The sequence below is a fragment of the Canis lupus genome, chromosome 19 (assembly GCF_011100685.1).
Source record: "Canis lupus familiaris isolate Mischka breed German Shepherd chromosome 19, alternate assembly UU_Cfam_GSD_1.0, whole genome shotgun sequence".
Classification (NCBI taxonomy): Eukaryota; Metazoa; Chordata; class Mammalia; order Carnivora; family Canidae; genus Canis; species Canis lupus.
The window spans coordinates 27,622,091-27,635,150 of record NC_049240.1 but is presented as its reverse complement, the minus strand read 5'-3'; the positions used below and the strand labels follow the sequence as shown (position 1 = coordinate 27,635,150).

At 38.2% G+C, this 13,060-nt stretch overlaps 1 protein-coding gene and 1 long non-coding RNA gene across 13 annotated transcripts in view; one reads left to right on the top strand and one right to left on the bottom strand.

Annotated features, from left to right (window-relative positions):
- LOC102155172 overlaps positions 1 to 8,370 on the bottom strand; it is a 41,940-nt gene extending 33,570 nt beyond the window's left edge. For 8 of the 12 annotated variants that reach the window (XR_005374048.1, XR_005374047.1, XR_005374051.1 and 5 more), the window contains exon 1: positions 8,099 to 8,370. This is a non-coding gene — a long non-coding RNA (uncharacterized LOC102155172). Of the gene's footprint in view, positions 1 to 6,945; positions 7,162 to 8,098 lie in introns of those variants that run through there. The other 4 variants (XR_005374049.1, XR_005374052.1, XR_005374042.1 and 1 more) reach the window with 2 other exon arrangements.
- CNTNAP5 (contactin associated protein family member 5) overlaps positions 1 to 13,060 on the top strand; it is a 785,909-nt gene that overhangs the window by 159,726 nt on the left and 613,123 nt on the right.

Here is a 13,060-nt window from a genome sequence, read left to right as displayed (position 1 = left end):
ACCGGTACAGCTCTACTGGAAATGGATTGTGGGAGTGCCACTGAGGCCTCACTAACGTGATTCATTGGCCATCCCAAGAGCTTTCAGAGGAAGGCCTTGATTTTTACATGCTGTTTCATATTAGTATCTCTTCCGGAATATAAATCTTAAGAGCAAAACTGTTATGCAGGTCTGTGAGTGGAAACCTGCTGGTCAGGTGAAGCTGGACTCTAGAGGAAAGAGAAGGGCCAGCTTGAGGAGCACAGTTTGCATATCATCTTTCTATTTAGGCCAGAAGACAGATAGAATCTGAGGGTCCATAGGCAAGTTATCCAGGAAGATCCTCAAAAGCCAAGGTAAATTCTGGTGGAGGTCAGAAAGTTCAGGACAGCAGGAGGACTTGTATATCTGGGGTGTCACAGAGGACAAAAATTCTAAATTTCATAAGGGTGAAGCCAATTAGTTGCTGTCCCAGGAGCAGAGGTAGTAGAGTGGATCTCATTCTAAATCAGTAATCACTCTCCTTTTTGCCTCCTCTGTAGACTCTGGAGATACAGTCCTGGGTATAACCAGGGTAACTAAATTTCAGGTAATAAAATCTCAGAAAAGGACTTGGATGAAGTCTTCCTGAGGAAGTTTTAGTAGTGGACCTTTTACCTATGCCTGCTGATTTAATGGTTGGTTTGGGCATACTCTCATAGATATGATAGCACTTGGCAGAGTGTATTTAAAGATCCTTTGTATTTTTTTTCTAAACATTCCGAGGTTCAAGATTGGTCAAGATATTGAGAAAAAAATGAACAGACTGGACTGAAGAGTCCTGGGTCAATTCTGAACGATGGTAATAAGGTAGTTATTGCTAACAGGCATTGGACAAGATCTAGGGCCAATCCAAGTGCTGTGACCTTGGGTAAGTTACCTAAATACTCTAAAATTGTTTCCTTATCAAACCAAGACAATAATATCTAATTCATAATTAGTATCAGGAGGAATAAACGAGGTAATTTATGTAAATCCCATCACAGTATGCCATTGTCTAAATTGAATAAGTGATGTGTTCTGTTATAATGCTGCCAGCTATAACACTGGAACAGGATACAGAAGATCTATGTTGCCAGACACTTTGTGATAGGAAGGGAAACTTTGTCCATATAACTTTCATGCTGATAATCTTCCCTTCTCTGCGTCTATCATTCTTTTTTCTTCCACCATGGGGTGAGAGAGCTTTGTCAAGCTCTGTCTGTGTGTTAGATAAATTCCAGAGGTCCAAATTAGCAATGGAGGGAGTCACATGAACTATCAAAATGAGATCAAGCTACAAAACAGAGGCCACCAGTGTCCTAGGGTTTCTCTTGACCCAAGTGTAGCATCAGAGATCTGGGAGCTTGATCTTGAATCAGGATCTATACCAGGGAGTGCCCCCAAGAAATTAAAAACAGACACATGAACTGTAATAGGCCACAGAAAACATGAGGATGATGGAATGGTGTGAAGTACTACAGGTAGATGACCAAAGTAGAATTCCATCAAGGTCCAACTCTTTTGAAGGCACAGGCACAGCAGGAACACCACCACCACCAAAAACTATCCAGTTCAAACATCAGTACCTATTAAACATGAACAAATGACTAATTTTTTTCAACTAGTCAGTATTCATAGAGATTCAGTCCAAGTCTGTCTGGCAAATACAGTATTTAGTATCAAATGGCATGCGTTCACATTTTCCTAGTACACTAAATTTACTCCCCAATTAAAATTCCATTTAAACAAACCAGAATGCCTTCCTCACACATTATACCGACTCGAAGGAACTAGACTCTGTGGCCCAGTTCATCAAAATGCACTTGAAAAATTATGTCTGGAACTCTCAGACCGATGCTACGCATTAAAGGTTTTATTTTCTTCATTCTGTCTTTTCTCTTCCAAGGCTTGACTCATAACCACTTGAGATAGAGCTAAAGCTGACATAGAAAGTGAAAATCCTCTGCCTTCTTGCCTGCAGGAAATCCTCGGCAGGAGATTTCCAGGCTGTGCTGTCATCAAAGCTAAACTTAACCTTGTTCAGGAAAAGAACCCTTCACTTTCAGACCAACTCCTTGTCAGACCCATTCAACTTGCAGAGTACAGTGTTGGGGGGAAAAGGGAATGAAAAATAGCAATGAATGCATTTCAGTTTGAGGTTATTGAGTCTTGAAATGATGACTTCTTGTGTTTTGCAATGACATTAAAGTTAAATATCTTGGTTCACGGCCACTTACCATTCTCTTCATCTCCATTAATCTTTGCTCACAGTTTTGAAATATACCACTTTCTGTCTTGAGCAATGAAATGAAATTTTCCCAGGGTTATAATTGCTTTCCAGTGTGTCTTTTCTCATGTTATTTGATTGCTAAAGATTTCCTCCAAAATGAGAGATATTTAGTGAACACAATACAATGTATTTTCCTGCTATTTTTAATCTGTTCATGCATAATTTGAAGGGTTGGGTATGGGAAAAATGGAAATTGAACTCATCTGACCGTGACAGATTTGCAAACTCTGAATACAACTCAAACTTTATTGGTGCTTTTAAATTACAGCACCAAATACCTGGACATGTCCATATAACATTTATAGCATTTTATGTCTTCATAGCTACAGCCAACATTTGCTTAAGAGTCACAATTGTAATTCAGGATGAGCAAGAAGAGCATTTTACAAGGAAAAGTAGAACATGCTGAAGCATTTTGCCTGGAACAAGCTTTTATTTTTAGCCTGTCCCCAAAAAATCATTATCTAGAGGCTTGAAATGTCTCAAAAAATCATTATATTTGAGTGTCTGGTAGGTTATTTCATAGAGTCCTGCAGGATCAGATAATATTTGGTATCAGATGGGTAAGCTCTCTGAACCACAAAAACAATTGGTAGAATGGATTGTCTGTTGGAATCTACCCGTTTCTCTCTCTTCTGATGAGCAAACATTCTCTAGAGAATGTTTTAACAAATTGCACACCACACTTCAATCCAGTAAATTATATCCAGGATTTTTTATTGAGTTATATAAAAGATAGCATTTCCAAAATTGAAATATGATCAGCTGAGGGGCTCAGATAATTAATATCTGTCTGCATATAATAAATGAAGATCTTCTCTCTACTGCAGTAGCTTGGCTGTATCTTGTATGAGTGACAAAGTACAAAGGATGACAGAGACAGCAGGGCCAGATTTGAGACTTAGCTCTGAACTCTATTTGGTTCCTTCCCTTCCAATGAGAAAATTGTTTTTAGAAGAGAATAAACAGATAAGGTAGAGCCATCCATCATCAATTAAAGGGAAGCAGCTGGTAAGTTGGGACCACTAATGCCAGTTTATTGGCCACCCTTGCCCAGTTCCCATCCTCAAATCCTAAAAGCAATATTAAGAGAGGTCTAGTGATAAATTAAGGGAGATGATCATTGAGAACTGGAAATGTTTTCATTTCAAAATTTTAGGATTCAAGTTTATGCATTCTGTAAACATCATTTCCTTACTCAAAAATCCATACAGAGGCTTACTGGATAATTATAATGTTATAGTTACCATTAATTGAGCACTTTTATCTGCTGAACATTATTTTCTCTGTTGCTTGTTCATAATAATCCCAATTTGTCACAATCTCCCTGTGGAGAACAAGCATCTCCACCACTATTTTAGGGAGGAAAACTGCAGCACAGAGAAGGGAATGGATTTGCCTAAATGTATCAAGTAAGTCAGTAGAACAATTAAATGCATAGACAGGCTGATGCAACTCAACAGTAATTTTATTCTACGTGATACTTGCATACTCATTGTATTTACACAGTCAAGCTCCCCTTCATATTTACTGTTTTTCAAGCCGTGCTTTTGTTATCAGCAGAATTAGGTGGGAGAGATGTTTGAGGCTAGAACAAGTACTTTGGAGAGAAGATGTGTTTGTATTTCCAGCTAATTACTTGTGTGTTGTTCATAACTGTGCTTCTCACCTGTTAGATGGTCACCTATATAGCTGTCCTACTCACCTAAGACATCTTTTTTCCCCCAAAGATCAACTAAAGAAGGTTTTTGAAAATCACACACATATAAAAATAGTAATGATGATCTCATCAAAATTATCTTTAAAGATTCAGTTTTGATTTCATTCCCCTATATGACTTGGGGAAAGTCTTAACTGTTGTCCAGACATCTCCCATTTTAGAAAGCTGCCTTGTCCCTGCTCAGATTTCTAATCTGGATTTAAGACTCTCCTTCATTTATCTAAGATTCTACTCAACAAGTAATTATTGAACAACTGATCTGTGATCATCACTTTGAAAGGCAATGAGAATAGGAAGTAAGACATAGTCCCAGTTCTTAAAGAGCTTGATGCCTCATGTAAAACAATATCATCAAAATAAAAGCACATTGCCATTCTAGGTCCTCCTACTGAGGCTGAGTACAAGACCTAAAAGGCCCCAAAGAAGGAAGTCTGCCTGAAGAGATCTCTGCCTGAAGAGATCAGACATGCTCTGGGAGCACTTGCAGGAAACAGAAGTTGATGAGTGGGCAAGAGGAAGGTGATATAGAGGTTATTTAGGACACAGTCAAATATAGAAGGGCACAGAGGTACAGGACAGCATGTACAGAAAGCTGTTGAGAAATTGGCAATTTTGAGCACAGACTGAGAAATAAGGAACACTAGAAGATAAAATAACCAACAGTCTGATTATGAATGGATATAGAGAGGCAAGGAACTAGAATTGTATTCTGAAAGCACGGGAGAACTATCTCCGGTCAATGTGATGTTTCTTTTTTTTACTGAATATAGTACTCACTGCTCACTTCTCTCTTTGGACTATTAAGAACTTACCACTTTATAACATTATATGACTTTCCATATTATTTGTAAGCTTCCAGGTCTCTAGAAAAATAAAATAGTCATTGAGACCAGAAACCTTGAAGTTATCCTTTATTCTTCCCTCCCTTTCAATGCACCACGCAATGATGATTCTTATATAATATACCTCAATTTCCTTACCCTTTCTCCATTCCAGTTGCCATTGCTTAGGTAAGGCACTTATTATTTCTCTTTACTATTTCCATAGGCCTTGATTGGTTCTCTCTGTCTTTTACCCTCACTACTGTACATCCTTCCTTACCCCAGACATGCACACACAGACATGCCCCACTCTCTATGTTAAAACCAGAACAAACTTCACAAGATACAAATTGGTGAGACTCTTTCACCCAGAGCAGTGTTTCTCGGCTTTTTAAGCTTCTGATCTAAAAACACAAACATATCAGGCCCATGTTTTTAATATGTCTATTTAAAAAAATAAATCAAATATAAGGTCTAGAAAGAAAACCACGTATTTTCTACAACCTTGTTCTTTGTAATGTCATCTAAGATCTGTGCCTTGTGTTCCTCTTAAGACTCACCAGTATAATGAACCAGGCAGCATGATGCCTGGCACATTATGCTTAAGAACTATTATTGAATACAAGAAAAAAAAAGTGATAAAACTTAGAAAGTGTGCTGGGTTTAGTCTTGGAGCATGTAAGTAATGTATAAACAGAATAGCTCTTGGTACAGAATTATCTTAAGAGCCCTAAAGTGCTGATAAAGAAACAGTGTTAAAACCATCTGGATGTGAAAAGTCTAAAATATGTAATAAACTGTACAAGAAATGTCATTTTTCAAATGCAGTGACTGCAACTGGAGATGGTGAGCTTGAATCTAGTGAAGAAAGGGGACAGCAAATGAAGGGAATGAATGTGCATCCAGTCATGTGCCAACCACTGGGTTAAATATTTTACATGAATTGTCTCTTTTTGTTCTCATAACAAGCCTGTGTACACTTATTATCCCCATTATACATAGAGAAGACTGAGATTAAATGACATCCCAAAGGACATATAATTAGTAAGCTGCAGAGTCAGGATCTGAATTCAGACTGGGCTGGACTCCAATGTCTGGGTTCTTTCCAAATATACTACAGTCTCCAACTGGTCCAGAAAGAACACACACACACACACACACACACATACACACACAGCCAGATTATGATCTTGAAAGACCATTGCTTCTGTCTCTGGGCTGTCATTATTTTTTTTTTATCTACAAAGACCAATAAAGATCAATATTTGTTCACATTATCAGTACATGTTTATCCCATCCACTCATAAATGGTTGGCATTGACCTCACTGGGTTGTGCTGTCAGCCAGCTGGCCAGTTTCCAATCCAAACCTATCTTTTTAATCAGGCCTTTTCCCTCAATTCCAAAGAGTAGATTGATGACACACAGAGACGTTAGTGTTTCCTTTAGAAATTCTGTGTCTATACCCATTAAAGATGAAGAGGGTTTTACAAATGTCTAAGGATTGATTGATCTGCACTTTAAAATCGGGGTTTCCAGAGTAACCAGAATTTTTATTGTAATTTAGAACTACTCAATGCAGGATCATGAGTAGCTATTGGAAGTTTAGCTTCACTGTATTCAAAGAAAGAATAGATATCTACTGAAAAAGACAAAGCTCTAGAAAAGAAATTCTCAGCTCTGATGAGCACTAAATTGGCATAACACTGTCTTTATAATTCTTCACTTGCCTCCATTTATTCATCTTAATATTCCATACATAATCCCTTAAAGTGCTCTTAAAAGTAAAAAGACATCATCTGTATTTTTAATTTTTTTAAACCTGTGATCTTTGTGTGTGTGTGTGTATGTGTGTGTCTGTGTTGTGTTCTTTGTAATGTTGATGGGTGTGTTCTATGTGGAGTGTTGATAGGTGGGGATGGGAAGAAAGTATCCAGAGTGTATAGAAATAAAATTGAATTTAGAATTGTTTTAATAGGTAAATTTTTACCTATTAATTTTTTTTTCAAAGTTTGGATTTTCTTTATATTTGCTATTAAAACCCTCCAAATAATCTAGTCACCACTCTCAGTTTATATCCAGAAATTTCTAATACGTTTTATCTGTAAATCTTACCTTGTTTTACCATTAAATATTTCATATCTTCTAGCTAAACCAGCTCACTATGAAGGAACATTCATAGTCCTACAGGTTTAATAATTTTAGTATATTCGACTTTAGACACTACCAGTAATGCTTTTAGCAGTTGTGTTTTTTGGTCTCTGACCAAAGCTGATCTCAGCAACAGGCACGTTACTCCTGAATCTGATGATTGGACCTCAGTTTCTAGTTCTCTGACCAGTCTGTGACCCTATCAGTGACACCCTGGCCTTATGCTCAGTCTATTATGTGCTCACAACCCTCTCTTTGTTCCTTCATCTTCATGATGCCACCAATGGAAACCAAATTTAAGGCTGACATATTAGTAGGGCTTGGTGAGAACAGAGGTTTAGAAATGATGATTGAATGAAGATAGACACAAGTGGTAAACTGAGAAGACAGTTGCAAAAATTATAACATGGTATTCAAAAAAATCTGATAGGAAAAAAAAATCTGATAGGATCAAGTAGTAGACAAGTGAGAGGAAAAAAAAAAACGAATGCAAATCTGAGAGGTCTTTCTTTTTTTTTTCAGATTTTATTTGAGAGAGAGAGAGAGCAAGAGAGTGAGCTCAAGTTGGGGGGAGGGCAGAGGGAGAGGGAGAAGCAGGCTCCCCGCTGAACAGAAAGCCTGACTCTGACTCTGGACTAGATCCTCAGACCCTGGGATCATGACCTGAGATGAAGACAGATGCTTAACCAACTGAGCCACCCAGGCACCTCCTAAGAAATCTTTCAACTGTTTAGAGCAAATATTTATTGAACATATATATAGTCCTGGACACTAAATGCTAGAGTAAAATAATATCCTCGCTTAACAAGATATTTTGTGTGCCTTACATTGCCCCACAATTAGTATGTATAACATATGCCTCACACACAAGGGATTTAGGAAACATTTGTTCCATTAGATTAAATCATTAATAAACTATATTTAAGGTTAAAATGGAAAATTAAAACAGTTGAGAATCCAGTATTACTAACATGAGACTTAAAAAAAAAATCTGGGGGTGAAAAAGAGTAATATGAAAGGAAAAGTAACTTAGAAAAGCATGTTTCAAGGTGCATTTTGAGTTTGGGCTAATTATGGAACATTCATGTAAGGATGAAAAAATCCAAGAAGGGCTTACCTCATATAAGACAGTCAAATGGAAGACTCACCAGTGCCCATCTAGGAGGCATTCCTGATGTCATTTTAGGAATTGGAAGCCACTTTTCAGATAGGTGATATGCAAGGAATCACACCGACCTGGGTTCAAAGCCCAGTATAGACATTGACTAGAGTGTGAAATGGACAAAAGCCCTTGTATCTTCCTCAGCCATACAGTACGAATGATGGTTTCCCTCTTGATAGGCCTCAGTGACTGCCAACAACCTAGACAGACACTGTGCCACCGGCTGCCACTGCTGCCGTGCTGTCATACTTATTATGCTTGATTATGACGTAGTCCTAGCAAGCCACCTACAAGTGAAGGACCTCCAAATCAAATCTAACATAAAAAATGAGTAGAACTGTTTTTAAATCTAGGAAAATATCCGAGAGTGCTCTTGTCAATCCCTAGACAGCACTAGCCTCTCTTCTAGATGCTCGTGCAGCCTACTGCATCCCATCCATCACCAATCACTAGTGCAGTGCAGCCAGTGGTGTGCCCATCTTCACCATGTTTGAGGAATTTGCTATCATTGTCTTTACTATCTTTAAAGTCTTATGGACACTCAGAAGTCTAGAATGTGCCCAGTTATGGTTTGTTGATTGAACAAATGAGCAATATCCCCTGCCATTTACAACTGAGGAATCTGAAATACAGAAAGGTAAAATGAGAGCGTGTTCACAGTGAAGGTAAAAGAGCCCGGGGTTCCTGGATCCCAAGTCAAAGGTCTTTTGCATGGAATTGTTCATAAACATAAGGAGCTTCTTAAAAATATATAGAGAGATTATCTTTCAACCCAAAGTAAATACTTGGTTTCTTGAACTCAGGGTCTGTGTCTTGGACTTTAATTGTATCCTCCTATAGCAAAGAATACAACCGTGAGTATTCAGCAAGCAGAGACTGCATTAAGTTGGAGATGAATGTCAGGACAGAGAAGGTTTAACCTTCTTTTCATGACTCATTTTAGAGAGTCATGTTTTTTGATCTGTTCATCATGAGGTAATTTATATTTTAGGATTTCACGGTGGAAAAGAGGAACAGGGTCAGATTCAAGAGTAATATTAGAATATTTATTTTTGTTGTTTACTAAGTGAAATTATAGGTAACAAGGGGAAAAAATAAAGGAAGCTAAAAGCATGAGTTGTCACTTCTAAGCACCATTGTAGGCACTACACGAAATGCATGCTTTATGTCTCTTAAACAAAGTAGGCCATTAAGTGTGCAATGCTAAGAGGAATTTTATCTCACCTATAAATACAAGTGAATCTTTTAAGTTCCAAATCCCCATATACAGACAATTTACTGTGGTAATCAAGACGATACTCACAATTTAACTTCAGGGCCATCTGTTACTGGAGTGGTATTTTAATAATAATGTATAAAAATATATGTTGGCAACAAAAAATGTTACTTAAAGTAGAATCATCTTAAAGAGTCAATGATAATTTCTAAAAAGCTATGTAAATATCATATTTACTCAGAACTCTCTCTTTGCCTTTACCTTTTAATTAATGTGATAGGAGACCTTTAATATGTAGCTGTTCATATACATTAAGGAACAAATTATCCCCACTTCTTCAGACTGGAAATATCAAATAAAATGCTTGACTTGAGGAGCCACACAAATATTCATAAGGAAACAAGTCACTTTTCTTGATCTCTTCTTACTTTTTTAAATCCTCCCTTTATTGTTCTCTTTTTGATGCTGAAGGAAGACATAAGAAGGCAAGAAAAATAGAGAAGAAATTCAAGTTCTTTTGAAAATCATAGGCTATTCTGCACTGGTTTTCTGTTATCCGGGAGATGCAATTGTGCCCTTCTTTTTGCATAAGAAAAGTTATTTGTTAAAACAAATGTTATGAAAAATAATATAATTATGATTACTGGACTTATGCAGAGGTGGCAGATCACCCCTGGGAAAGGGGAAATCTGAGCTTTGGTCCAGGCTAGTCCATCAGTGACTGAATAATCCTGAGCAGACTCCTAAATCTCCCTAAAGCCTGATGTCCTCATTTGTAAAGTAAAGGGCTTGAATTTCACTATTTCAAAAGTTCCTTGGGTTCCAGTATCCTCTTGCTTTATGAATGTAGGGCTTAGTCATTTGCAAATAAGAATGGGGTTGTTCAGCAGTTACTGATTGGAAAGAGCTGAGTTACTTTCCATCACACTCATAGGCATGGATTTTCACTAGCGTGGGAATGGGGTGGGGTAGGAAGTGGACTTTATGTTATAAAGGAAAATTAGTAGATATGGCAATAAAGTTATCTGCTGAGGAAAAAAGGAAAATTAGTAGATTATACATGAGTAAGAGTTTGCATTATTAGATAGCTTTTAAACTTTATCTTTTTTTGCAAAAAAAATATCTTATTTTTTTAAAGATTTGTCTGCTTATTTTAAACGGAAAGACAGCATGAGCACAAGCAGGAAGGGCAGAGGTAGAGATGGAGAGAGAGAGAATCTCAAGCAGACTTGATGCTGAGCCTGGAGCCCAATGTGAGGCTCAATCTGAACAACCCTGATATCACTACCTGAGCCAAAACCAAGAGTCTGACTGACACTTAACCGATTGAACCACCACCCAGGCACCCCCGTAAAAAATCTTTTAAAGACAAGCCCCATCTATTTAAAATGCATTCATCAACTGTGGAAAATGATATTCTGGTAAAATCATGAAAGCCTATCTCGGGTTGTATATGTCCCCTTGAAAGCCTAGTGTCAGTCCCTTGGTATGTTTCCCCCTCCAAACATCTCTCAGCCTACCTGAGTTTCTTCATCCTTTCCTTTTACCTCATGTAAATACAGATAAACATCCACCACAGTTTTGGAGGAACCAACTGATGGGTTTAGTGTTGTGCAGACACACTGTCAGAAGGCAGAGATGTGAGTGGTGCCTAAAATGCGATGACAACATGGGTTTGCTTATTTAAAGCCTGCAGGAATGGTGGAGCAGATGGTGCTTTGTTTCTTTCCTTCCCAGCCATGTGTTTGGTGTGATGTTGGCCCAGTCTCTGCAAGGTGGCTGGTCCACAGAAGGGGAGGACTGCCCCATGCAATATTGTCCTCACTCTCCGGTGATTCTTTACCCCTTCGTTTCCCCACCATTTCATATTCTCCCTCTCATCTGGCCCTTGGTAAACCTTTAGGGCAATAGAGCTACTGGTGACATCAATTACTGAGCAAGTATTGTGATATGTCATAAAGTTCAAGAAATGAAAGTATTGAAATGGTTGGTCTCAATTACAGCAAATATTACAGACGATTCATATAGTGCTCTGTGTTTTCATTCTGTTCTTTATCCTTTAAAGGGGGTTTTCCTGCATATTTTTCCATATATTCTCATTCTTTTTAAAAATGATTCTGTGGCTGAATATGTCAGAGATGACTCTCTTGATTTTTCAGACAATGAAGATACTATTTAGTGCATTTGAATGTATTACCCGGAGTCATTGGGGCAATAGAAAAAAATAATCTAGAATGAAGAGCTCCTAGCTCTAGCCTTCCTGATACTTTCCACAGTCCCAGACTGTCCCAAATCATGAATTATAATATGTATAAGCTGTTCTAATTTATGCTAGATCATTTCTCTTCTGCCTTAAGAATAGGACACATGTCTAAAAATAATACACACTTTTGGATTTAGAATGGTTATATGGACAAATTCTTTCTTTTAAGATTTTATTTATTTATTCATGAGACACAGAGAAAGAGAAAGAGAGAGAGAGAGGAAGAGGGAGAGGGAGAGGCAGAGACACAGGCAGAGGGAGAAGCAGGCTCCCCACAAGGAGCCGGATGTGGGACTCGATTCCGGACTCAAGGATCATGCCCTGAGCCAAAGGCAGATGCTCAACCGCTGAGACAACCAGGCATCCCTATATGGACAAATCTTAATTCCCAATGACCAAGATTAATTTGATTAGAGGCCTGGTCTATTCCCAATTTAGATGACAGAGAGAAGACGGAGAGAGAGCCCAGAGCTATGTACTGGCTGGGGAGGAGATGTCTTTCTTCCTTTCTGATTTGAGATTTTCCCATTATTATCACTTTTAGGGAAAGAACAAAAGTTCAGCCACATTCTCTAAAAGCCACTATTGCAATGCACAGGGCCCATGACTAGAGGAGTCCTGCACAATCTCCTGTCACGGATCTTCTTTTTAGCACAGATTGTTTTTGATGGGTTTACTAATTTCCAAAGTGGAAATATTGACTCCACAAATGGAGATACAAGGAAGGTACAATTCAGAAGAGAAATGGCCAGTGAGAAAATGACAGTTGGTATTGAGGCCAAGAGAGTCTGGAACCTGACCTCTCCGTGAAGCCAACACCTTCCGAAAGGGGAGACTGCATAGGGCTAGAGGAGATGGACCAGATCACTTTTCTGGATGTCTGTTTAAGTGGATCCCATTGTACTGGCTGGGATGTAACCTTGGTGAAATTCTCCTAAACTTTCTCATGAGATTGATTGATTTATTGACTCTTTCCATTTTTCAGTGATCTCAGTGCTCCATGAGATCTGAGACTCAATTTACTCAACTCTACCCCTAGTGCTTGTCCAAGGTCAAACATCAAGTATGTCCTTATAAATATTTTTTGGACTGAATTAAACTGAAACACTTAGGCCACTTTTATTCTTACTTTAGAGGAAAAATAGGATTAGGGGCCCAAAGCTCAAACATGTCATTAACAGCATTTAAAAAAAACAAAACAAAACAAAACTTCAATTTGCTTGTGGAAGTGGATGTCAGAAGGGTTGTGAGCTATCAGGGAGTAGTGGGAGGCGTGCTTTCTGAAACTGGAGGATGATTGTAACTACAGTTGCAGACAGGTGTGGCTCATAGCATAGCTGTGAAATCTGATAGTGTGTGGTGTTTGATGTGGGTATGTACAAGTACGATATATTTCCACTGAGTTCTGTTTTCTGTATTCACCTAATGTTTCCTAATG